Raw genomic sequence first — 26205 nt, forward strand, 5'->3', positions numbered from 1 at the left:
TCTGGAAGGTAGCTGGGACTCCCTGCAGACCGAACGGCATCCTGGTATACTGAAAGCAGCCTTCAGGTGTAGAGAAGGCCATCTTCTCCTTGGCACTTGGGGACAAGAGAATTTGCCGGTACCCTTTGGTTAGGTCCAGGGTGGTAATATATCTGGCTGACCCTAGCCTCTCAATGAGCTCATCGACCCGGGGCATCGGATATGCGTCGAACTTGGACACATCATTCAGCTTCCTGTAGTCATTACAGAAACGCCACTCTCCATCCAGCTTCGGCACAAGGACAATAGGGCTGGACCAGCTGCTCTTTGACTGCTCGATGACTCCCAGGCTCAACATTCTCCTCACCTGCTTGGAGATCATCTCGCAGCAGGATTTGGAAATCCGAAACAGCTTTGGTTCACCCTCACATGCAGTTCCATCAGTTTCATGCTTCACAACCTGCGTACAACCTGTTGCTTTTGGGCTGGTGACAGTGTTTCTGCCACTGTGACATCCTCGACCCATGGCTCCCAGATGGGCCCCCAAGCATGTAGCTTCCACCAGTTCCCTGTCTCACCATGGTTTGATTAGGTTAATGTGGTACACCTGGTACGACTTTCTTCTTGCAAGGAGAAAAGATGGTACTCCAGCTCCAATAAGATGAAATTAAAAATATGTCTTTATTGGAAAAATCCATTAAAATATAGGTAATTGTTCAGACGAATTCATATCATTAAAGTGGAGGAGTGTCAGTAAAGAATAACTGAATGCGTTTCGAGCACTCCCTGTGCTCTTAAACTCAGTTTAACAAAATGAGAGACAGGAAAGAGATATTTAACATTCTGTGTGAATGTAATTACTTCTCATTATGCATCACGTGAACGAACAACCATTGGAATAGACGTTTTAAAGTCAACACTAATTGAAATAAAACATTAAATAAAATCATCCAGAAAAGTCAAAGTGAGAATATGCATTACATACTAATATATGTTATGCCTTGGTTAATTTGTAAATAGTGCAGCATAATTTCTCTCCTTAGGTTTAAGCCTGCAGGCACGCGAGTGTTTAGTAAGTAAATCCAAAAGGCTTTGCGATCACGTAGCCGCCGTTCCTTATTACCGCCTCCAGTGTGCTTTGGGATGTACTCAAAGGCATACACTGCACAATTTGTAATTTGCCTGTCATGAATGTTGGTAAAGTGTTTGGAAACATTTGAAATATTATGGTTGGAGGATTGATTTATATCGTATAGATGTTCTCTCACCCTAGTTTTACATTTTCTAATTGTTGAGCCAACATATTTTAATTTACAAGCTAGACATTCTATAATAGAACTGATTCAGAGTTACAATTTAAGAAGCCCTTAATATTGTATGATTTGGTTCCATCTAAATTTGAAAAAGTGGTTGTTTTATGAGAAACCGTGCAGGTTTTGCCAGGAAACTGGCTGCATTTGTGGTAACCTGTAGTTAATAATCAATGTTGTGAGTGAGATTTATTATGCAAAACATACAAGCTAGGTGACAGATAACTGCCAATAGTGGGGGCTCGTCTAGAGACAATTCTAATACCTTCACCAAGGATTTTGTCCATGGTTTCGTCACTTCTTAGTATATTTAGGTTTTGATGAATAATATTAGATATCGATTCAAAATTAGAGCTGTACGTCAAAACTAAGGTGGGTTTTTGTGGTGATTTTAAATTTTTGATTTTTGTTTTCTGAGACATCAATTTTTTTCTACTTCTAGAATTCACTATATGAGTTGCTGTTTCCAGAGTTCAGTTAGGATATCCTCTAGTTTTTAATCGATCTTTAATGATGCCTACTTCTTTATCAAATGCTGGTGTGTTGTTACAATTACATTTGGCCCTTATCAACTCTCTCACCGAAATGGACTTAATTGTATGGGACGGATGATGACTGCATGCATGCAGAAGAATGCTGCCTGCTACTTTTTTTCTGTAAGTGCTACTGTGTACAGGTTCTCCTGGTTTCGCATTTAGACATAAATCTAGAAACAAATTGTGTCCCGATGATGAAAGGAGGTCAATTTTAAGTTAAAGGGATTATTGTTTAGGAAGTTAACAAAACAAGGAATTACAGAAAAATCATCATTCCATATCATAATCAAATCATCTATGACTTTCTTCTCCCTGGTTGGTGCTTCTTGTAGTTGACATCACTCAACTTTTCGACCACCTCGTATGGCCCTTGCCGCTTGGCCAGGAACTTACTTTCCACCGTGAGAATCAACACCAACACCCGGTCTCCAGGGTTATAATAATATAATAATAATAATTTTTATTTTTATAGCGCCAACATATTCCGCAGCACTTTACAAATTTTAGGGGGGACTTATACAAACAATACTGAATAAACATAACTCATATCGAAAGGAGTGAGGGCCCTGCTCGCAAGCTAACAGTCTATGAGGAAATGGGGGAGACACAAAAGGTAGAATGTACATATATTGTATAATGCAGCCTTGATATACTATATAGGATAAATAATACATGGACTGGTCGCCTGCCAGTATGTAGGGTTAAACTGTCTCAGTCTCGTCTACCAATTGTAGACCCTTGCTTGGGTCTCTTGGGATTGAAGAGGCTGTCCCTCACAATCAGCATCACCTTCGCAATCCTGTCCTGCATCTGGGCCACATGCTCGATGGCGCTCTGGTGGGGTGTTACCTCGGCTACCCAGGTCTCCTTTGCAATGTCCAGAGGTCCCTAAGGGTGCCATCCATATAGCCTGGGGAACTTCCCTAATTGAGAATAGCAGGTAGGGAAGTAGGCAATCCCAGTCTGGGCCATCCTTTTCCATGACCTTCTTAAGCATGGACTTTAGGGTCTTATTGAACCTCTCCACCAGGCTGTCCGTCTGCGGATGGTACACTGACATTCTGAGTTGTGTAATCTGGAGAGCCTTACACAAGTCCCTCATCACTTTGGACATAAAAAGAGTTCCATGGTCTGTCTGGATCTCCTTTGGCAGGCCCGTCCGGGGGAAAATATGTACCAGCTCTCGGGCTATTCTCCTGGCAGAGGAGTTTCTCAGTGGTAACGCCTCCGGATATCATGTCGCATAGTCCATCACCACTAGAATATATTGGTGCCCCCTGGTTGACTTAACCAGGGGACCGATAAGGTCCATGGCAATCCGGTCAAATGGGACCTCTACAGTACAATGGGCAATGGCACTAGGGGACTGTGGACGTGGGATACTGAAGCAGTTAGCTGACAGGTAGGGCAAGACCAGCAGAAATTCACAATGTTTCGGTGACATCCAGGCCAGTAGAACCTCTGCAGGACTCACTCTTGGGTTTTGTCTACTCCCAGATGCCCACCTAAGACATGAGAATGGGCCAAATCTAATACCCTATGCCTATAGAGACCTAGCACCAATAACTGCTCTATCACTTCCCCTCTTGGTCTGGTGACCAAATAAAGCAGCCAGGCAGAGACACCGATCCCTTTACCGCCGCGACCTCCGGCCTACGCTGGCTGTGTCTGGGGTGCGCACACCACACGCAGATCCCCAGACACTATGATTATGGCGCGCGTGTGCTCCCTGTCTCTTAAAGGGGCTGCGCGCGCTGTCCTAAGAAGTCCCCGGCCAATGGCCGGAGGACAGGTATTATTTAATGCACCTCCCCCAACATGGAGGTGCTTCTGCAATGTCAGTTTGGTTCCTAACCTTCCTGTTAGTTCTCAGGTCCCAGTGCTGTCCGCCGTGCCTGGCAGCCTATCAGCCGTGCCCACCAGCATGCCTACCTGCTGTGCCCACCAGCCTGCCTACCAGCCGAGCCTACCTATCAACCGATCCTGCCTACCCGCCGAGCCTGCCTACCAGCCGTGCTCATCTACCTTCCTATCTGCCGTGCCAGTCTGCGCCTGTCATCAGTCCCGTGGGAGTCTCCTGCTCTCTTACGAGGTCGATCCCGGAGTAGCACCTGGCCCACCTCCCTGGTCCTTCCTTGGCTCTCGGAGTCGACTAAGCTGCTGTATTGCCAAGGTCGGTCCGGGTGAGGCCCCTAGTTACACCCCTCCGGTCCCTCCTTGTACCATGGTACAGTGGTTCCACCATCTGGACCTGTAACAGTTTGCACAGGCCATGGAATCCGGTGGCTCCCAGGCTCCCTCGGTCTCGGACCTGTACCAAGAGGTCTCCCGCCAGAGATCTCAACAGGATACAATCCTGTCCTTTCTGCGGACTGTAAACTGCCACTTGGAGGCACTGTCCACCCTGGCTGTATCTGCCTCTAACCAAGCAGTGTCCGATCCGGTGGCACCTCAACCCAGTGGCGATGTGGCACCCAGCTTTGGACCCTGACTGTCTGCTCCTCCTTGCTTTTGCGGTGATCCCGCTCTATGTCTGGACTTCATCAATGAGTGCACGCTGCACTTTGAGCTCCTGGCTCACTTCTGACCGGGCTAAAGTGGCATTCATCATGTCTCATCTCACTGGAGAGGCGTTGGCATGGCTCAGTCCCCTATGCGAGAGAGTGGATTCTCTGGTGTCCAACCTCCAGGCTTTCCTTAAGGCCTTCCAGAGGGGTTTCAATGAGCCCGGCCACACATCATCAACAGCCTCTTCTCTTCTTCATCTGTGCCAGGAGAACCTCACAGTGTGCCAGTACTCTGTGCTTTTCCGCACCCTCGCATCTGAACTCGCCTGGAATAACGAGGCTCTGTTGGCTACCTTTTGGGAGGGCCTTTCTGGGCAGATCAAGGACGAACTGGCCGGTCGTGACATACCCATCTCTCTAGACGACCTGGTGTCTCTGGCCACACAGATCAACATCAGGTTCCAGGATGGTTCTAAGGAAGTGATTCGTAAGAAAAGATCTCTACGCCTTGCACCCACCTTCCAAAGGCCGGTCTCGCAACAAGCCTCTGCCTTAGCATCCACCCCTGAATCTATGCAGATAGACCAGGTGACGATGGTCAAGACTTGTCAGGAGGTTGTGGCAGTTTGGAGCACATAATCTGCTCCTGTCCAGAGAGACCGGAAAACTCCAGTGCCTAGGATCGCTTGGAGAGGTCATCCTGGGCAAGAATTCTTCCTCTCCATCCCTGACTCTGTCTGTATCGGTTTCCTGTGGCAACATCCATTTTTTCGAGACTGCTTATCTGGATTCCGTTGCTGCTGGGAGTTTCATCCAACAAGCCATTGTGGAGCAGTATCAGATCCCTATCCAACGTCTCCCGGATCCTTTGGCGGTTTCCTCGGTGGATGGGAGGCCCCTCTCCGAGTCCATCTTGTTCGTCACTGAGCCCGTATTTCTTCAGATTGGCATGCTACACTCTCTCATCCCTTGCTGCTAGGATTGCCTTGGCTACAGAGACACGAACTGGTCTTGAATTGGAGTTCGGGAGAGGTGCTACGCTGGGGTCAAGAGTGTCACAAAACCTGCCTGGTTTCTGTTCGTCCTGCTCGACCTCCGTCCATTCCAGCTAATCTACCCGGCTTGCCGGCACCCTACTGGTCATTCGCTGACGTCTTTGACACAAAAGAGGCTGAGACACTACCTCCTCATAGGCCGTATGATTGTCCCATCGACCTCATTCCTGGTGCCCCTCCCCATGGTCTTATCTACCACCGGTTGTTGGCCTAGACCCATGCCATGTCTGAATACATTGAGGGGAATCTTGCTAGGAGATTTATCCTGAAATCCACCTCTCCGGCTGAAGCAGGATTCTTCTTTGTCAAAAAGAAAGACGGTTCTCTTCGCCCTTGTATCGACTATAGGGAACTAAATCAAATCACAATAAAGAATAAGTATCCTCTGCCTCTCATCACTGAGTTGTTTAATCACCTCAGAGGCGCAAAAATCTTCAATGAGCTCGATGTCCATGGCGCATACAATCTGATCCGGATTCACCAGGGTGATGAGTGGAAGACGGCATTCAACACTCGGGATTCCACTACGAGTACCGTGTGATGCCCTTCGGTCTCTGCAATGCACCAGCAGTCTTTCAAGAGCTGGTGAATGACATCTTCCGAGATCTTCTCTACACATGCCTGGTGGTGTACCTGGACGATATCCTGGTGTTCTCTCTTGATCTTGCTTCACATTGGGAAGACATTCAACAGGTATTGCAGAGGTTCAGGAAGAATCGCCTGTATTCCAAATTTTTGAGCAGACTTCTCTTGCATTCCTGGGGTATGTAATCTCGAAGACCGGCCTAAAAATGGATCCCGAAAAAGTGTCTGCTGTTCTAAAGTGGCCCCGACCCAAGGGGCTGAAAGCTAATCAGCGGTTTCTTGGATTCACAAATTATTACCGCCTATTCATTCCTCATTTCTCTTCCCGGACTGCTCCCATCTCTGCCCTGACCCGCAAAGGGTAAATCCCAAGGAATGGACTCCCGAGGTGGAAAGTGCCTTCGTGTCATTGAAACAAGCCTTCTCTTGTGCTCCAGTACTGCATCGTCCTGACGGTAACAAGCAGTTCTTCCTGGAGGTAGATGCTTCTTCTTCTGGGGCTGGAGCAGTCCTCACTCAGAAATCTTCGTCTGGGCGTCTGAGCGCAATTATTCCATTGGAGATTGGGAACTGCTTGCCATCAAGCTGGCACTGGAGGAATGGCGATTCTTACTAGAGGTGGCCCTGCACCTGGTGGTCATCTACACGGATCATAAGAATCTCGCCTACTTGCAGTCCGCTCAACGACTTAACCTTCGTCAGGCCAGATGGTCTCTGTTCTTTGCCCACTTCAATTTTATTCTCCACTTCCGGTCGGGGGATAAAAATATCAAGGCAGATGCGCTCTCCAGATCATTTCTGTCGACTGACCAAGAGGAGGAGCCTCAACACATTATTGAGCTCTGCAGAATTATTACGGTTGCTCCGTTTGATCTGTCTCATCTTCCCCCAGGTAAGACTTTTGTGGCTCTGGATAGGAAGAAGGTCCTACTCTGGGGTCATTCGTCTAAACTGGCAGGCCACGCCGGACAGAAGAAAACGGCTCTGCTTATTTCCGAACATTATTGGTGGCCGACCTTACGTAAGGATGTTGCTGATTTCGTCTTTGCCTGCTCTTCCTGTGTCTGAAACAAGCCTCCTAGGCAACTTCTGATGGATCGACTGCTTCCTTTACCTGTGCCTTCTGCTCCGTGGCAGCATATTGCGATGGATTTCATCACGGATCTCCCAGTATCGGACGGTTGTACTGTCATTTGGGTGGTAGCTGACCACTTCTCCAAGATGGCTCTCTTCATTCCTCTGCCTGGTCTACCTTCTGCGCCATTGCTGGCTAAAGAGTTAATTCTTCACATCTTCCGTCTCCACGGCCTACCTCTTCATATTGTCTCGGATAGAGGGGTCCAGTTTACCTCACACTTCTGGAGAGCCACGTGCAAGCTTCTGAATGTCGCACTGGATTTCTCATCGGCCTATCACCCAAAATCTAATGGCCAAGTTGAGCATATAAATCAGATCCTTACTAGCTTCCTTTGGCACTTCGTCAACGCCCACCATAGCAACTGGGTGGAACTCCTGCCTTGGGCAAAATTTTCCTACAATAATCATGTAAGTGAATCCTCTGCCAAATCTCCGTTTATTGTGGTATACGGTCAGCATCCCAATAGCCCGTTTCCTGTTTCCACTTCTGTTGACAATCCTGCTGCAGAGTCTCTTGTTAAAAAATTTTCTGTGATCTGGGAGGACACTAAGTCCGCGTTACTGCAGTCCTCTGAGCGGATGAAGAAACATGCAGACAAGAGACGTCTGGATCTGCCTCTATTCCGTCCAGGGGACAAGGTCTGGTTATCCCCCAAGTATATTCGTCTCAAAATACCTTCATACAAGTTGGATCCGCGGTTCATTGGTCCTTTCGAGATTCTGGGGGGGTACTGTAGCGTCAGTATATCTGCCTGGCAGAGACGCCGATCCCCTTACCTACGCGGCCTCCAGCCGGTGTCTCCCGCTCCGCCGGCTGTCTCCCACGCTGGCTGTGTCCGGGGTGCGCACACCGCAAGCAGATCCCCAGGCACTGTGCGAACGGCGCGGGCGTGCTCCCTGTCTCTTAAAGGGACCATGCGCGCCATCCTAAGATGTACCCGGCCAATGGCTTGAGGCACGTCCCCCAACATGGAGGTGCCTGTGCAATGTTGTCAGTTTGGTTCCTAACCGTCCTGTTAGTTCTCAGGTCCCAGTGCTGTCCACCAGCCTGTCTATCAGCCATGCCCAGCAGCCTATCTATCAGCCGTGCCCGCCAGCTTGCCTACCTGCCGTGCCCACGAAGCCTGCCTACCAGCCGAGCCTGCCTATCAGCCATGCTCATCTACCTGCCTATCTGCCGTGCCAGTCTGCGCCTGTCATCAGTCCCGTGGTAGTCGCCTGCTCTCACACGAGGTCGGTCCTGGAGTAGCACCTGGCACACCTACCCGGTCCTTCCTTGGATCTCGGAGTCGACTAAACCGCCATATAGCCAAGGTCAGTCCATGTGAGGCCCCTAGTTATGCCCCTCCGGTCCCTCCTTGTACCACGGCACAGTGGTTCCACCATCCGGACCCATAACAGAAATATGGGAATCTGGTGACAGCCCCCGGCACTTGAGAAAATCCATTTATCACAGTCACATTATCGTATGCAGCTTTCAACGTTAGATCCTGCATTTGAGCAGTACCAAAATTCCCCCCAGAAATCCCCAACTCAGGAATCTCAGCCTCATGGGTCACAGTCTCGTCCTCGTCACTGGCAAGGACGCACATGGGGAACTCTTCCGCCTCCGACTGCGATGGGGATTCATCATGATGGAAACGGCTCCTATCTGAGTCACTTGGTACCCCCGCTTTCCACCATAAGTCCCAGAACAGGCTAAAGTCCTGCCCTATTATTACCTAGTGTAGCAGGTCCTTAGCCATCCTGACCTCATGGGACTCAGCTCCACGGTTAGCTTCTATAGTCAATCTGGCAACAGGGTAGTCCTTGGCGTCCCTGTGAATACAGTGGACGCCCATATTTTTGCCGGGGATCAACTGGTTAGGGAGTGTGGCCCTTATTAGAGTCACCAAACTCCCCGAGTTCAAAAGTCCCGACACCAGTACCCCATGTATGGTCACGGGACTGTGGCCCCTTGCCGGGCTGATAGTCCACACTGCAGGCAGGGTAGGCATAGTACGAACGGCACCTCTCTAGGCTCCAGTCCATCTGCTCGGAGCACATAGGACACCGGTCGGCTATGTGTCCAGGACCGTGACATCTCCAGCAGACTATGTCTTTCCCAGTGGCCTTTGGCAGTCCCTTGGGACCTTGGACTTCTCCCAGTTGTGGCTCTACTACCCATCTGTAGAGGTTCGGGCTCCTTCTGGGTACCCTAGTATGGAGATGCAACACCACCCAGCTTCCTTAGGGACCTCTCAACCACCTAGTACCTTTCTAGTAGGCCAACCAGGTCATCCGCATTTCGGGAGTCCCCCTGGGCAACTCAGGTCTGCACCGGCCTAGGGAGGGAGTGGATAAACCTGTCCATCACGACCTGTCCATCACGACTCTGGTTGCAACCACTTCTGTGCCAGATGCAGGAGATCGAACATTGGGGAGCGAGGGGGTTTATCACTGCAATATGCCCAGTGATGGACCCTTTGAGCTCTTTAGGACATAGTCACCCCTGAGCCAGTATCTCAGTTTTTAACTTTGAATATTCCTGGGCATCCTGTAAGGCCAGGTCATAATACGCCTTTTGGGGCTCACCAGTCAGATAGTGGTCCAGCAGCTCCGGCCACTGCTCTGGTGGCAGCTTTACCCAGGACATGTGGTTTGTCCACAGTCGCTACATGACAAAGTCAGCATCTCATCATTCATGTAACAAACTTCCCAGTGTATTATTATATAGAAGCATAGGAAATTTGTGAAAGAGAGTAATATAATACTTGAATGTAGCTGAACGGTGGGCCCCTTAATCAATGTTACTAGTGGGCCCTTGCCGCAACATTCTGACACCGATTACAAATACACCTTTTTTAACATAGGATGCTATGCTGACAATAGAATCTCATGACACACAGTCTGGGATATGTCAAGTTAAGGAAAAAGTTAAGAGGGGATACATTGTTATGATGCATATGTGCTGTAAATGCTGCTCATTGAAAGGAGTCATAGGGATATCAATGCATCATAACATCTGCAAAGGAGTGGGTGTCCTACACTAGCCTAAATGCTTGCCTTGGTTGGGCTTCACTGCTATAAATTAACCAGCTCCATTTTTGTAAGTATATACAGGTGCACTCTGATGTCATCACGCAACCCTCGTATTATAAAAGACAGTAATTATATACTTTCATTAACTTAGACTCAGCAGCAATTACCATTGTAAAGGGAGTGGTAGTGGATGTTTACTTTCTGGCTCTGCAAAGACTTCAGTATTTATGGCGCTTATCTTAACCCCTTACGTTCCCTGCACTCAAGACAAATCTGCAGCAAAATCGACGCAAAATCTGCATTTGTATTTTGGGTTTTTGCCACAGAATTTGTAGTAAAAATTACAGTAGATTTTGTCAAGTTCACAAATATTTCCGCAAACAGAATTCACATGCTGAAGGTTAGAAAATCCACAACTCATGTCAATTTCCATGTAGGACATATCTTTAACGTGTAGACAACAATTATTTGTTTTAAATCTCTGGAAACTCTGGGCAGCAAATCCATGACTAATATGCAACATGTTATAAAGTTCTTTTAACATTTGAAGAAGGTCCAATTATAGGACCGAAACGTTATATTATTTTTGGATTGCCTATAATAAAACCATAGTCTGCATATATTTTCTTCTGAAGGCCTTTATAACATTATTGACAGAGTGAAACCCTCCATACTAGTGCCGTATATCTATAACCTACTAATATGCACCATGTGCATTCACCTTTGAAAAGTTGTTCAGGAATAGAAAAAAAATAAAGAAAATGTAATTTAAAAAAATTCCTAAATACCTTTAATGAGAAAATTACTTTCCATTTGTTTAAGGAGGTAATAACTATAGTATTAAAATGGCCATAATCTTGTTACACTAACAGAAACCTATCCTAGAATGTTAGGGGTATGTTCAACAGTGTTTTTTTCTGTGGTAGGTTTGGAGCAGGCTTGCGCTGAAAGCCGCCTGAAATTGTTTCCACAAGACGCTAAAAAGAATCTTTCCATTATTTTCTATGTAAAAAATAAAATCTTGCTATATATACAGTATGTTCAGACTATTGAACGTATTTTAACCACTTCAGGTTTCCAAAACCGCCATGCGACTAAATGAAGTGAGCAAACTATTCTTCAAGTGTTTTTCACTTAACAGACGGTCAATACTTTACTATAGAGGTCAATAGGAAATCTAAAAATGATGCTCAGAGGAAGCAAGCTTGCGACTTCTTCATTGTATAATGGAAACATAAAAAGTTGTCCGAAAACACTGATAAAATGCTAAAAAAAAAACAACGGCTGAAAAAAATGTTGAAAAAGTGCTTAGGAAACAACCAAAAAAATGCTAAAAAAAAATCTTCAGGTTTACAAAACTACAGAGAAAAGGAGAGATTCCCTAAACATCTTCACTTGCAAAACAGACGTCTTTGGCCTCCTGAAAAAGTCGATGTGAACACACACCCTAATACAGGAGTGGGGAATTTTTTCTTTGGGGAAAGGTGAAAGCGCCCAGGCGCATGCACACTGCAGTACTTTACGCCTGCGCAGGAGCTCAATGCCAGGGACAATGTGTGAATGATGTAGGGACGTGTCATCCACACGAAGCAAGAAGGAGGACGGCATCGCAAGAAGAAGGGAAGAGCCGGACCAAGATAAGCAACACCCCTCGGACTGGACCGCCCCCCAGGTGAATATAATAAAAGCTTTTTTTCTTGTTTTGCAGGTCAGATCGGTGGCTTATATACAGCATTATAGAATGCTGTATATGAGGGCTGAAAGGTGGTGGCCATATCTCATATCGGTCAAACTTGGTGACAGGTTTCCTATAACAGCTAACTGCTGGTAAGTTCTTAGCCCCATAGGGGAAAAAAGTGCTGGATAAGCCCTTGAGTGATACATTATTAAGAATCAATGGATAAAAAAAAGTTAAGTCCAAACAGTTTACATGCTTCAGTGAAAAAAATCAGTCAGTCTCTCTCAAATGGTAACACACGGATGTGTGAATCTAGCCTTAAAGGGGACCTGTCATCACATTTGACCTATCTAAACTATTAATATGGGCATACAGGTTATAGACTGCTGAGGACAGTGATACCCGTATGCCTCATGTCAGATGTCTTGTTGAGAAATCATCTTTTATCACTTTATGTAAATGACCTCTTCCAGGCTATGGGGAGGAAGCTGCCCGGAAGATAACTCTGACTCCAGAGCTTATTATACACGAAGGGGAAGTTCCCAGTGTGATATGTAATGGCCGCTCTCTGCTCTCCTGATCTCACTGCAGAGCTGTGTGTGATTATAACTGACACATCTGCAGGTTCCTCTCAGCTTCCAGCTCACAGACAGAGTTGCAATATTGTTGAAATACTTCAGAGCTGAGAGAGAAGCAAAATATGTGTTTGCAAGAAGACAAATTTCAGTTCTCCTGTTCTGTGTTAGTTACTTGTCTCACACTGGTAACTCCCCCTTCATATAAAATAAGCTCTGGAGGCAGAGTTATCTTCCGGGCGCCATCCGTCCCAGAGCCTGGAAGAGGCCATTTACATAAAGTGATAAAAGAGGATTTCTCAACAACAAGGCATCTGATATGAGGCATACAGGTAGGATGTTTTTCTGTATTCTATAACCTGTATGCACATATTAATAGTTTAGATAGGTTAAATATGGTGACAGATTCCTTTTAACAATGTATCAGTTGGCTGGAACTATGAAGTACAAAATCTGTCTTCCTAGTTTCATCCGTGTCTCACGGGTCCCCATAGACTTTAATACCTGAGACTAATCCACATAATTTATGAGAATAGTGAAATGCTCTGAATCACATTGACCTTTTTTAAAACTGACGTGTATTGCTCAGTGAAACTGTATATGTCAGTGTTCTATCGAAACGAAAACAACAGCACAAGGGCATGTTACAGTAATGGGTGTATGTAGCCTACGGTGGGCTCAGACAGCTGTAATTCACAATCCAAATGCAGACTACAATGTTTGGGCTGACCCTAATTTATATCCTCATATATGAGGCTGTAGGGTTAGGAGATCTACTGTCAGTCTGAACATATACTAAAATACAACCTTTTAAACCCTCCTTAAAATGATGTAACTCTGTGGAGTCCCTATCTCAGACCTGACTGATATTGTGGCTGCTGTTATTGGGTCTGAGATATATAAAGAATGTAAGCATATGTCACAATAAATTAGATGCCAATCATATGCAATAATGAAATTAATGGTATATTGGAAAAAAAAATATTTTAACCGATTGCTAGCAGACATAGGTACCAGATGGAATACTTAATATCGTCACTTGCCTGGTGAAGCTAATAACGCCACCAGACATGATTTACATCAAGCAGTATTGTTAAAGGGCATTGGGGTGTGGCGACTGTGCTAATAAATACTAGTGTCCCTAGAGAATAAATTATTAACCCCCTTCTATCTTAGATCACAAAGAAGGGGGGCACAGACATAGACCAAAGTTTGGCTCGGTACACTCTGCGCCTCTGCACTAGCCTAGAATATATGTTAGAAACATGTCTAGACGTATATTATAATGTCTTTATAGGTGATTGTCACGTACACACTTACGTGACACTTATCTCCTCACACTCAATCCAGCACTCAACCTCTGTTACAGGCTCTAAGGTGAGCATAAATCACATCACCAACACAGACTACACACCCCGGATACACAACACGATGCCACCACTCATCAAACACACATGTGATGAGTCCTCGAAATATGTGTTACTGTCAGATAATCAAAAAAGGGCACACACTCTCTGAAAGGCTATGGATTATTTAGAGCAGTGATCCCCAACTTGTAGCTCGAGAGCCACACGTGGCTCGCGGGCTGTGATGTGTGGCTTGCAGCTGTCTGCCAGCTTGGTACATTAGCACCAGGTGTAGCAAACAACTATTAACCACTTCGCGCCAGAGCCTGTTTTAGCCTTCGTGACCGGGCCAATTTTTTTAATTCTGACCACTGTCACTTTATGAGGTAATTACTCTGGAACGCTTCAACGTATTCCCCTGATTCTGAGATTGTTTTTTCGTGACATATTGTACTTCATGATAGTGGTAAAATTTCTTCGATATCACTTGCATTTATTTGTGAAAAAATCAGAAATTTGGCGAAAATTTTGAAAATTTAGCAATTTTCAAACTTTGAATTTTCATGCCCTTAAATCAGAGAGATATGTCACACAAAATAGTTAATAAATAACATTTCCCACATGTCTACTTTACATCAGCACAATTTTGGAACCCAAATTTTTTTTTGTTAGGGAGCTATAAGGGTTAAAAGTTGACCAGCGATTTCTCATTTTTCCAACAAAATTTACAAAAACATTTTTTTAGGGACCACATCATATTTGAAGTCACTTTGAGGGGTCTTTATGACAGAAAATACCCAAAAGTGACACCATTCTAAAAACTGCACCCCTCAAGGTGCTCAAAACCACATTCAAGAACTTTATTAACCCTTCAGGTGCTTCACAGGAATTTTTGGAATGTGGAAGAAAAAAATTAACATTTAAATTTTTTCACAAAAATGTTACTTTAGACCCAATTTTTTTTTATTTTCGCAGGGGTAACAGGAAAAAATGGACCCAAAATTTTTTGTGCAATTTCTCTTGAGCGCGCTCATACCCCATATGTGAGGGAAAACCACTGTTTGGGCGCACGGCAGGGTTTGAAAGGGAAGGAGTTTATAATATGGAGCTGTAAAAATAAAATTTTCATATTTTTCCCACAAAAATGTTTTTCATCCCCTAATTTTGCATTATCATAAGGGTAATAGGATAAATTGCACCATGAAATTTGTTGTGCAATTTCTCCTGAACACGCTGATACCCCATATGTGGGGAAAACCACTGTTTGGGCGCACGGCAGGGTTTGAAAGGGAAGGAGTGCCATTTGACTTTTTGAATGTAAAATTTGCTTGAATAATTAGTGGACGCCATGCTGCATTTGGGGAGCCCCTGATGTGCCTAAACAGTGGAAACCCCCCACAAGTGACACCATTTTGGAAACTAGACCCCTTAGGGAACTTATCTAGATGTGTGGTGAGCACCTTGCACCCCCAGGTGCTTCACAGAAGTTTATAATATTGAGCCGTAAAAATAAAATTTTCACATTTTTCCCACAAAAAATGTTTTGACTTTTTGAATGTAAAATTTGTTTGAATAATTAGCGGACGCCATGTCGCATTTGGGGAGCCCCTAATGTGCCTAAACAGTGGAAACCCCCCACAAGTGACACCATTTTGTAAACTAGACCCCTTAGGGAACTTATCTAGATGTGTGGTGAGCACATTTGGAGACATAATAAACAAATCAGTAGCAGGTGAAGAATTGGTTTTATTTATTTTTTACGCCGTTCCTCGTGCGGTATAAGTGATGAGATTACTTTATTCTTCGGGTCGGTTTGATTACAGAGATACCAGATTTATATCGGGTTTTTATGATTGACAGCTGTCACACACTAAAAGACGCTTTTTTTTGCAAAATCTAGTTTTTGCATCGCCACATTTTGAGAGCTATAATTTTTCCATATTTCGGCCGACAAAGTCATGTGACAGCTTGTTTTTTGTGGGACGAGTTGACATTTTTATTCGTACCATTTTTGGGTACGTGACATTTTTTGATCGCTTTCTATTCCGTTTTTTGGGAGGTAAAATTAACAGAAACCAACAATTCAGGAATTGTTTTTTGAGTTTTTTTTTTATGCCGTTCTGTGTGTGGTAAAAGTGATAAGGCAGCGTTATTCTTCGGGTCAGTACGTTTACAGCGATACTACACTTACTGTATATTTTTTTATGTTTTGGCGCTTTTACACAATAAAACAATTTTATAGAAAAAATATTTTTTTTTGCATTGCTTTATTCTGAGCTATAACTTTTTTATTTTTCGGCTGATGGAGCTGTATGGCAGTTTTTTTTTTGCGGAACAAGATGACGTTTTCAGCCGTACCATTTTTATTTCCATTTTGCTTTTTGATCGCATTTTTTTCCACTTTTTGTTTGGCGATATGAGGAAAAAGCATAGTTTTTTGCTCCGTTTTTTATTTATTTTTATTACGGTGTGCACAGAAGGAGTTAGTTAGTGTGACAGTTTTATAGCTCGGGTTGTTTCGGACGCGGCGATACCAAATATGTGTACTTTTTTTGTTTTTGCATAAATATACGGATTTATCGGTTTAATATTTTATTTATTTATTTTTATTTATTTTGTGATTTTTTTTAACAGTTTGAAAACATTTTTTGGACTTTTTTTTACATTTTTACTTAGTCCCTGTATGGGACATTAATTTTTATCTTTCTGATCACTGATCTCATGTAATGTAATAGACATATATTACATTGTATGAGACCACTGCTGACAGTTTCACACTGTGTCTCCTACTGGACTCAGCTTGCAGGCTGAGCCTAGCAGGACACCATATATGGCAGATCTGGAGGCGGTCATGTGATCTCCAGATGCCATAACAACGCCAGGTCCTGGAAGGTATCAGGGGTCGGCGGAGAGGTAAGTAGACGACCCCCTCTCCTCTTACTATCTTCTATATGCCGCGATCACTTTAGATCGCGGCATATAGAAGATAGCAAAGGGTTAACATCACTGGGACCTGATCCAATCAGGTCCCGATGATGTTCCCTGTCAGAGCTATCGCTCTGCACCGCACCCGCAGCGCTTGCAGGACCCTGGGGGTCCTGAGCGCTGCGGGACCACCCACCGTTTTTAAACGTCGGCGCTGCACAGAGCCCAGGCAGCGCCGACGTTTATCTACAGTGGGTGGTCGGGAAGCGGTTAAGAGTAGATCTCTAGATGGTGACCTTTCTGTGTAGCCCTGCACAAAAGAGCAGATCTGAATGTGGGTAAGATAGGAGACCCTGGAGCTTGGCATACTGCCTTGGTGTGGAAAAGCTTTGGCTGTCATTATACCAGTAGTAGGAGGCTTTGAGTGTCACTACTATGAGTGGGGCAGAAGCTGGAGGTGACTCGCGACCCTCTTTCATAGCTAAATGTCAGAAAGGTTGGGGACCTCTGCTTTAAAGCATACAGAAAAGACTTATTAAAGTTTTTAAGCTTTAACCCCTTTACCCTCGAAGGCTGTTTGCACGTTAATGACCAGGCCATTTTTTACAGTTCTGACCAGTGTCACTTTATCAGGTAGAAACTCTGGAACACTTTAATGGATCCCACTGATTCTGAGAAAGTTTTTTCGTGACATATTGTACTTCATAACAGTGGTAAAATTTATTTGATATAACAGGGCATTTATTTGTGGAAAAAAAAACTGAAATTTGGTGAAAATTTAGAAAATTTAGCAATTTTCAAACTTTGAATTTTCATGGCATTAAATCAGATATGTCAAAACAACAAAATAGTTAATAAATAACATTTCCCACATGTCTACTTTACATCAACACAATTTTGGAACCAAAAATTTTTTTTTGTTAGGAAGTTATAAGGATTAAAAGTTGACCAGTGTTTTCTAATTTTTCCAACAATATTTACAAAACCATTTTTTTAGGGACCACATCACATTTGAAGGGTTTTTATGACAGAAAATACCCAAAAGTGACACCATTCTAAAAACGGCACCCCTCAAGGTGCTCAAAACCACATTCAATAAGTTTATTAACCCTTCAAGTGCATTCCAATTTTTGGAATGTGGAATAAAACAATAAACATTTAACTTTTTTTCACAAAAATTTTACTTCAGACCCAAATTTTTTTATTTTCACAAAGGTAACAGGATAAAATGGACCCCAAAATTTGTTGTGCAATTTCTCCTGAGCACATCGATACCCATATGTGGGGGAAAACCACTGTTTTGGGTGCACGGCAGAGCTCCCCCTGATCAACATTTAACTTTTTTCACAAAAATGTTATTTTAGACCCAATTTTTTTTATTTTCGCAGGGGTAACAGGAAAAAATGGACCCCAAAATTTGTTGTGCAATTTCCCCTGAGCACGCCGATACCCCATATGTGGGGGAAAACCACTGTTTGGGCGCACGGCAGAGAAGGAGCGCCATTTGACTTTTTGAATGTAAAATTTGCTTGAATAATTAGCGGACGCTATGTCGCATTTGGAGAGCCCCTGATGTGCCCAAACAGTGGAATCTCCCCACAAGTGACACCATTTTGGAAACTAGAACCCTCAGGGAACTTATCTAGATGTGTGATGAGCACCTTGAACCCCCAGATGCTTCACAGAAGTTTATAATATTGAGCCGTAAAATTAAAAAAATCAAATTTTTCCCACAAAAATGTTTTTTAGCCCCCAATTTTTTATTTTCAAAGGGATAGCTGGAGAAAATGGATCCCAAAAATTGTTGTGCAATGTCTCCTGAGCACGCAGATACCCCATATGTGGGGGAAAACTATTGTTTGGGCGCACGGCAGGGCTCAGAAAGGAAGGAGTGACATTTTGGAATGCAGGCTATGATGAAACGGTCTGTGGGTGTCATATCACATTTGGAGATCGACTGATGTGCCTAAACAGTGGAAAAACCCCACAAGTTACCCCATTTTGGAAGCTAGGAATCAAGGAATTTATTTAGATGTATGGCACGCACCTTGAACCCATAGGTGCTTCACAGAATTTTACGTGTATCTGTTAAAATGAAAAAAATATATTTTTCCCACAAAAATGTTGTTTTAGCCCCAATTTTTTACATTTTCACAAGGATAGCAGGAGAAAATTTGTTGTGCAATTTTTCCTATGTACGCCAATACCCCATATGTGGTCAAAAACTACTTTTGATGCACAGTGCAAAGCTTAGAAGGGAAGAAGCACCATATTGGAGTTCAGATTTTGCTGGACTGGTTTGAGGGTGCCATGTCACATTGACAGAGCCCCTGAGGTGTCAGAACAGCAGACCCCCATAAGAGACCCCATTTTACAAACTACACCTCTCAATGAATTAATCTAGGGGTGCAGTGAGCATATTGACTCCACAGGTGTATCACAGAATTTTATACCAATGGGCAGTAAAGAAAAAAATTATTACATTTTTACCATCAAAATTTTGTTTTAGCCCCAGATTTTATATTTTCACACTGGGAAATAGGTAAAAATGGCACCAAAATTTGTCCCACAATTTCTGCTGAATGTAGAAATACCCCACATGTGGCTGTACAGTACTGCTTAGTCATACGGCGAGACTCAGCAGGGATGGAGCGCTGTTTGCCTCCTTGATCCCAGATTTTTCTAGAATAGTATGCGAACTCCATATACATAGCCTCGAAATGCTAGAATAGCAGAATTCCCCCTCAAGTGACCCCATTTTGGAAATTATACCCCTCTGGGAATTAATCTACACATGTAGTGACGATTTTGACTCCATTGGTCTTTTCCAGAAACAAGCAGCAGTGGATGTTGCTGAGTGAAAATTGCAAACTGCCATTGTAGTGACCAGTAAGTTGCAGTGACCAATATGTTGTGCCCAGCTCATGCTTCTGGAGACACCACCTGTACATTAGGCTGGCTACTGCGGTTTAGGCACACACTGGAGCTGAGAAGGGAGGGGGGCATTTGGAAGTGCAGAATTTGCTCAATTTCGTTTGGGGGACGATGAGCCATGGAGCTTTCCAGAGCCTTTGTGCTACCAGTAATATGGAAGCCCTTATATTTCCGATAACTCATGACGGACCTGAGTGGGGACTTGCTTTTTTTTGTAGATTGAGTTAAAGCTTTTGTAGGGAACATTTTAAAAAGCATTTTGGATCACATTTATCCTGCGCTTTACTCTGAGCACTTGTATCGTATTTTCCATCGAAATCTCCAAGTGACGTGATTTAGATGAACCCCCGAGGGATCCGTTCACTGTAATGAGGCAGCAGAGTTACTCTGGACTCCACCTGGCTTTTGTTCAGCGGTGTCCTTTTCAAAAGTGCACAAAACTGTGGGCGACGGCACTTTTATGCATGCCTAATAAAAAGACGTATGCCAACAGAACATAAACCAGACGGCGTCCACAGTGCCTCCATCAGCCTCTTTGTAGGGAATCTTCTGCCAGGGGTTCACTGAATCACGTATTTCAGAGATTTACACGGAAACCACAGTGTAAGTGCTCAGCGCATAATAAATGTGAGCTGTGCCATACTGCAATCTTTGGGAGGCAGAATGAACAAATCAGCAGCAGGTGAAGAATTGGTTTTATTTATTTTGTATGCCGTTCCTCATGCGGTATAATTGATTAGGCAACTTTATTCTTTGGGTCGATCACAGCGATACCAGATTTATATCGGGTTTTTATGTTTGGCTGCTGTCACACTAAAAAAACACTTTTTATGGCAAAAAATAGTTTTTGCATCACCATATTTTAAGAGCTCTAATTTTTCCATAATTCAGCTGACAGTCATGTGATGGCTTGGTTTTTGCAGGATGACTTGACGTTTTTATTGGTACCATTTTCGGGCACATGACATTATTTGATTGCTTTCTATTCTTATTTTTGGGAAGCAGAATGAACGAAAAACAGCAATTCAGGATTTTTTTTTTATATCGTTCCACGTGTGGTAAAATTGATAATACAGCTTTATTCTTCGGGTAAGTACGATTACAGCAGTACCACATTTATAGCGTTTTTAATGTTATGCCGCTTTTACACAATAAAAACGATTTTATAGAAAAAATAATTATTTTTGCATTACTTTATTCTGAGAGCTAGAACTTTATTTTTCTGCCGATGGAGCTGTATGGTGGCTTTTTTTTTGCGGGACAACATTATGTTTTCAGTGGTACCATTTTTATTTACATTTGTCCTTTTGATTACATTTTATTCCACTTTTTGTTCGATGGTATGATGATAATGCATAGTTTTTTGCCTCGTTTTTTATTTATTTTTTTACGGTGTTCACTGATGGGGTTAACTAGTGGGCCAGTTTTATAGGTAAGGCCGGTCCGGATGTGGCGATACCAATTATGTGTACTTTCTTTGTTTATTTTTTCTTTTTCATAAAAATATGTATTTTTGGTTACAATATATATATTTTTATTATTATTTTGATTTTTTTTTTGCACTTTTTCTTACTTTTACACTTTGTCAGAATCAGCTAACACCAGGCGGCGATCGCGCACGCACAGCCTCTGTGCCCGCAAAATTGCCGAGACGTATCCATACGTCCCTGGTCAATAAGTACCAGACCATAGAGAAGTATGGATACGTCTCACATCAGAAAGGGGTTAATATAAAAATACAGTGCTTACAAGAAAAAATAAAAAAAGATAAAAATAAAGCGACACAATTATGCAAAAACAGTTCTAAAATAAAAAGGGAGAAATAACAGAAAATACCTCGTTGTTCTTGTTTCCTTATAACGTTACTGCTGTAATACATCCGCCTTACCATTATACAGTATATTTCCTTTACAGTGATCATTGACCAGCCAGTGGCTGACAGTGTTTTCTTTCGGCCTCAGTCTGGCCGGTATGTGACTGCATGCTGTTTTTTTAACTGTATAGCAGCTGACTGTGGTTTCCTATACAGAGGGCCATGAAAATATGTTTCTTTACAGTGGGCACCTATAGTGGATGGATGTGTGGCACTCCAGGGGTCTGGTTACCACAGTAATAGAAATATTACGTCTGAGAGCAAGTGGGAGGTTTCTCTGGTCAGGAGCCCTTAAGCATGCAACACCCCCTGTCCCAGGCCAGATAGGGGAGGAACCTGCCCTATATAAACTGGATCTGGGGCGGGGTAAGTTTAGACAGAGCCTGGAGTGAAGTTCCAGACACAGGGCAAGAAACAGCAGGAGCTCTGTAGGAGCAGGAGCTGAGTGCCACGGACTGGAAGCAGATATATTGCTCGTCCTGACTGAAGAGACTACTACCGGACAACGGAGTCCGAGGCTGTGGGAACTTCTAAGTCCAGCAGCAGAACCCAGCCGGCAGGGGATTCCAGGTCCTCTGGCCATAGAAGCCCAGAGGCTCAGTCACAAGGAAGGGACCAGCACCGCCATCGAGGAGCGTAGGCTATCAGAAGGCCCCAAGTCACCAGCCATACGGGTAAGCACCACACGGTATACTCAGGGACGTGGGCTACTTCCACTCGCTTACAGCAAGGTAGCCAGGAAGAGTGCAGATAGACGGGGAGGCCTACAACTCCACCTGGCCAGGGGAACTCCTGCTTGCTCGCAGACTGACCAGGCCCCTTATGCTAGCCAGTACTCCCGGGGGGGTCTGCCTTAATATCATCAGTAAAGACCCTGAACTGCACTGCAAAGACTCTGAGTCGTTCCTGCTTTCTCACCGCATACAGCACTACTAGTACTGGGACGCCCGCACACCATCACTCCCATCATCCACATTCCCTGCCCTGAGGCCATACTCTTCCCGTGGGAAGTTATCCCATCTTTAGCTGCGCACACCACACCAGCCTCAGTAGACTGCCTCGCAGCGGCGGTACACCCTGACCGCAATCCACGGGTGGCGTAGTCGGACATTAAACCACAAAAACCCTATAAAGACTGCCACTGGTTTGACCACCCTGAGCCACGGGACCGGGTCGCCGCCACGGAGACTACAACCCCCAGAGACCCGGCTCCGGGTAACCCACACGCTTGCACACACGGCCCATGGGGTGCGTCAGATGCCTTAACAGTTAACACTCATCCTGAGTGGGCACACTGTCGGGTGCATACTTCCTCGAAGTATGAGCCTGACAGTGTACACAAATAGCTTAAATGACATTGACGCCTCCATTTTCTTGAAACACCAAGATAGAATTATTTGCATAAAATATTTTTTTCCCTATTTTCTGTTGCCTAATAGCATCCATACACATTAACCCAAAGCATCCAATATCAGTGTGATCTACTGACAGGCCAATGTGTATGGAGGGCCTCACAACTCTCTACCGAGAAATGATATCCCTGGAGATGAGAATCAGGTAGATGGAATTTTTTTCAGGAGATAATCGACTGCCAGAGCAGTTGGGCAGCAGCTTTCTCCGCTCTCATCTTCAAAAACACATGAATTTTCAGCTGAGCCGAACCTTCTTGTGTATGGAGGAGTTAAGAGAGAGATTTTTTCATTAGCTGTATTAGGAGTAAATACATCTGCAGGAAAAAGTAATCTCATTGGAATTACCTGTATGGCGCTCAATCATGGTCATAACTGTTGAGTGTTATTGGTTGAGTTAGATTATGTTTGTCTATAGTTATGATTTACATAAAAATTAGATAATATTTTATTAATAATCAATGTAGAAATCTAGGTGATTCCAAAGGGTTCAACTTCTATTTTTTGTGACTGTATAATACATGCATATATCCATTTACTTCGACCTCTCACAGATCGCAATTATCTCTTAGTATTTGGGCAAGAAGGAATTCTGCACTTCTTGTGAGTCAGAATTGTCATCCAAATACCGCACCATTACCCATCCAAACCTGCTTTTCCACAAGCACCAAGAAATGACCGATGATCTTCAACAGACATCAATAATAGCTTTGTTGGCATATCAGAACTGATATCCATTGAACAGGGTAATGTCTTTTTGCTTGGTAAAGAATTGCCTGAGCAATTCAATGGACGACCAATGTGTAAAACTAAACAATCAATGGCCCTAACCAATGTGGGAAAGTAAACAGTGTCTGCCCTACAAAATGCATGGCCAATGTCTTAAGGTGAACTATTCTAGACCAATTTAACTCCTCCCGCTGTTGTTACATTTGTATTTATTTTATTCATGAATTCATGAACATTTTTTGTTCAGAATAGTCACTATTTTTTTCAGACATACAAGTTTCTCCATCTTCTCCATTCTGTAAGTCCGTGAAAATCAGACAACACTCGGATGTCTTCCGAGTGCAATCCAATTTTTTTCCTGGACCTATAGACTTGCATTGCTGATTTTGATCCGACACTCGGATCAAAATCGGACATGGCTCAGATTTTTTCAGCAGACCATGTGCACAGTCCCATAGAATATCATAGGTATGAGTGCTATCCGAGAAAACTATGTATAGCACTTGTACGAGAACATCCGTTGTGTGCACAAGACCTAAGGGCACTCTGAACTGACATTTTTATTGATACAATTTTGGGAAACCTTTGACATTTTGATTGCTTTTAATTGCATTTTATTGTGAAGTTGGGCAACCAAAATAATGGCAATTCTGGTGTTCCAATTTTGTTTTTGGCATTTAATGTACAGTTTAAATTTCAGATTTTGATAGATCTGACTGTTTTTCTGTGAAAAGATACCAAATATGTACAGTACAGACCAAAAGTTTGGACACACCTTTTCATTTAAAGATTTTTCTGTATTTTCATGACTATGAAAATTGTACATTCACACTGAAGGCATCAAAACTATGAATTAACACATATGGAATTATATACTTAACAAAAAAGTGTGAAACAACTGAAAATATGTCTTATATTCTAGGTTCTTCAAAGTAGCCACCTTTTGCTTTGATGACTGCTTTGCACACTCTTGGCATTCTCTTGATGAGCTTCAAGAGGTAGTCACCGGAAATGGTTTTCACTTCACAGGTGTGCCCTGTCAGGTTTAATAAGTGGGATTTCTTGCCTTATAAATGGGGTTGAGACCATCAGTTGTGTTGTGCAGAAGTCTGGTGGATACACAGCTGATAGTCCTACTGAATAGACTGTTAGAATTTGTATTATGACAAGAAAAAAGCAGCTAAGTAAAGAAAAACGAGTGGCCATCATTACTTTAAGAAATGAAGGTCAGTCAGTGCGAAAAATTGGGAAAAGTTTGAAAGTGTCCCCAAGTGCAGTTGCAAAAACCATCAAGCGCTACAAAGAAACTGGCTCACATGAGGACCGCCCCAGAAAAGGAAGGCCAAGAGTCACCTCTGCTTCTGAGGATAAGTTTATCCGAGTCACCAGCCTCAGAAATCGCAGGTTAACAGCAGCTCAGATTAGAGACCAGGTCAATGCCACACAGAGTTCTAGCAGCAGACACAACTCTTCAACAACTGTTAAGAGGAGACTTTGTGCAGCAGGCCTTCATGGTAAAATAGCTGCTAGGAAACCATTGCTAAGGACAGGCAACAAGCAGAAGAGACTTGTTTGGGCTAAAGAACACAAGGAATGGACATTAGACCAGTGGAAATCTGTGCTTTGGTCTGATGAGTCCAAATTTGAGATCTTTGGTTCCAACCACCGTGTCTTTGTGCGACGCAGAAAAGGCGAACGGATGGACTCTACATGCCTGGTTCCCACCGTGAAGCATGGAGGAGGAGGTGTGATGGTGTGGAGGTGCTTTGCTGGTGACACTGTTGGGGATTTATTCAAAATTGAAGGCATACTGAACCAGCATGGCTACCACAGCATCTTGCAGCGGCATGCTATTCCATCCGGTTTGCGTTTAGTTGGACCATCATTTATTTTTTGCAACAGGACAATGACCCCAAACAAACCTCCAGGCTGTGTAAGGGCTATTTGACCAAGAAGGAGAGTGATGGGGTGCTACGCCAGATGACCTGGCCTCCACAGTCACCAGACCTGAACCCAATCGAGATGGTTTGGGGTGAGCTGGACCGCAGAGTGAAGGCAAAGGGGCCAACAAGTGCTAAGCATCTCTGGGAACTCCTTCAAGATTGTTGGAAGACCATTTCCGGTGACTACCTCTTGAAGCTCATCAAGAGCTTGCCAAGAGTGTGCAAAGCAGTCATCAAAGCAAAAGGTGGCTACTTTGAAGAACCTAGAATATAAGACATATTTTCAGTTGTTTCACACTTTTTTGTTCAGTATATAATTCCACATGTGTTAATTCATAGTTTTGATGCCTTCAGTGTGAATGTACAATTTTCATAGTCATGAAAATACAGAAAAATCTTTAAATGAGAAGGTGTGTCCAAACTTTTGGTCTGTACTGTATGTTTTTCTTTATTTTGGAAGATGGAAAAAAGGGGTGATGTATAAACTTCTATATATTTTAAAAATTTTTATCAAACTTTTTTTTTAATTTTACCTTACTTTTTAGTCACCCTGGAGGACTTGATCCTGTGATCGTTTGCTTTATACCATTGCATAGGAGTACTAACATGGTAGGTACGGGGGCACTTTGTTGCCATAGTAATCCATTTGTTTCCATGATCGCG

Source organism: Phyllobates terribilis, unplaced genomic scaffold (assembly GCF_046119375.1).
Source record: "Phyllobates terribilis strain yellow unplaced genomic scaffold, ASM4611937v1 Scaffold_2__4_contigs__length_985480577, whole genome shotgun sequence".
NCBI classification, from domain to species: Eukaryota; Metazoa; Chordata; class Amphibia; order Anura; family Dendrobatidae; genus Phyllobates; species Phyllobates terribilis.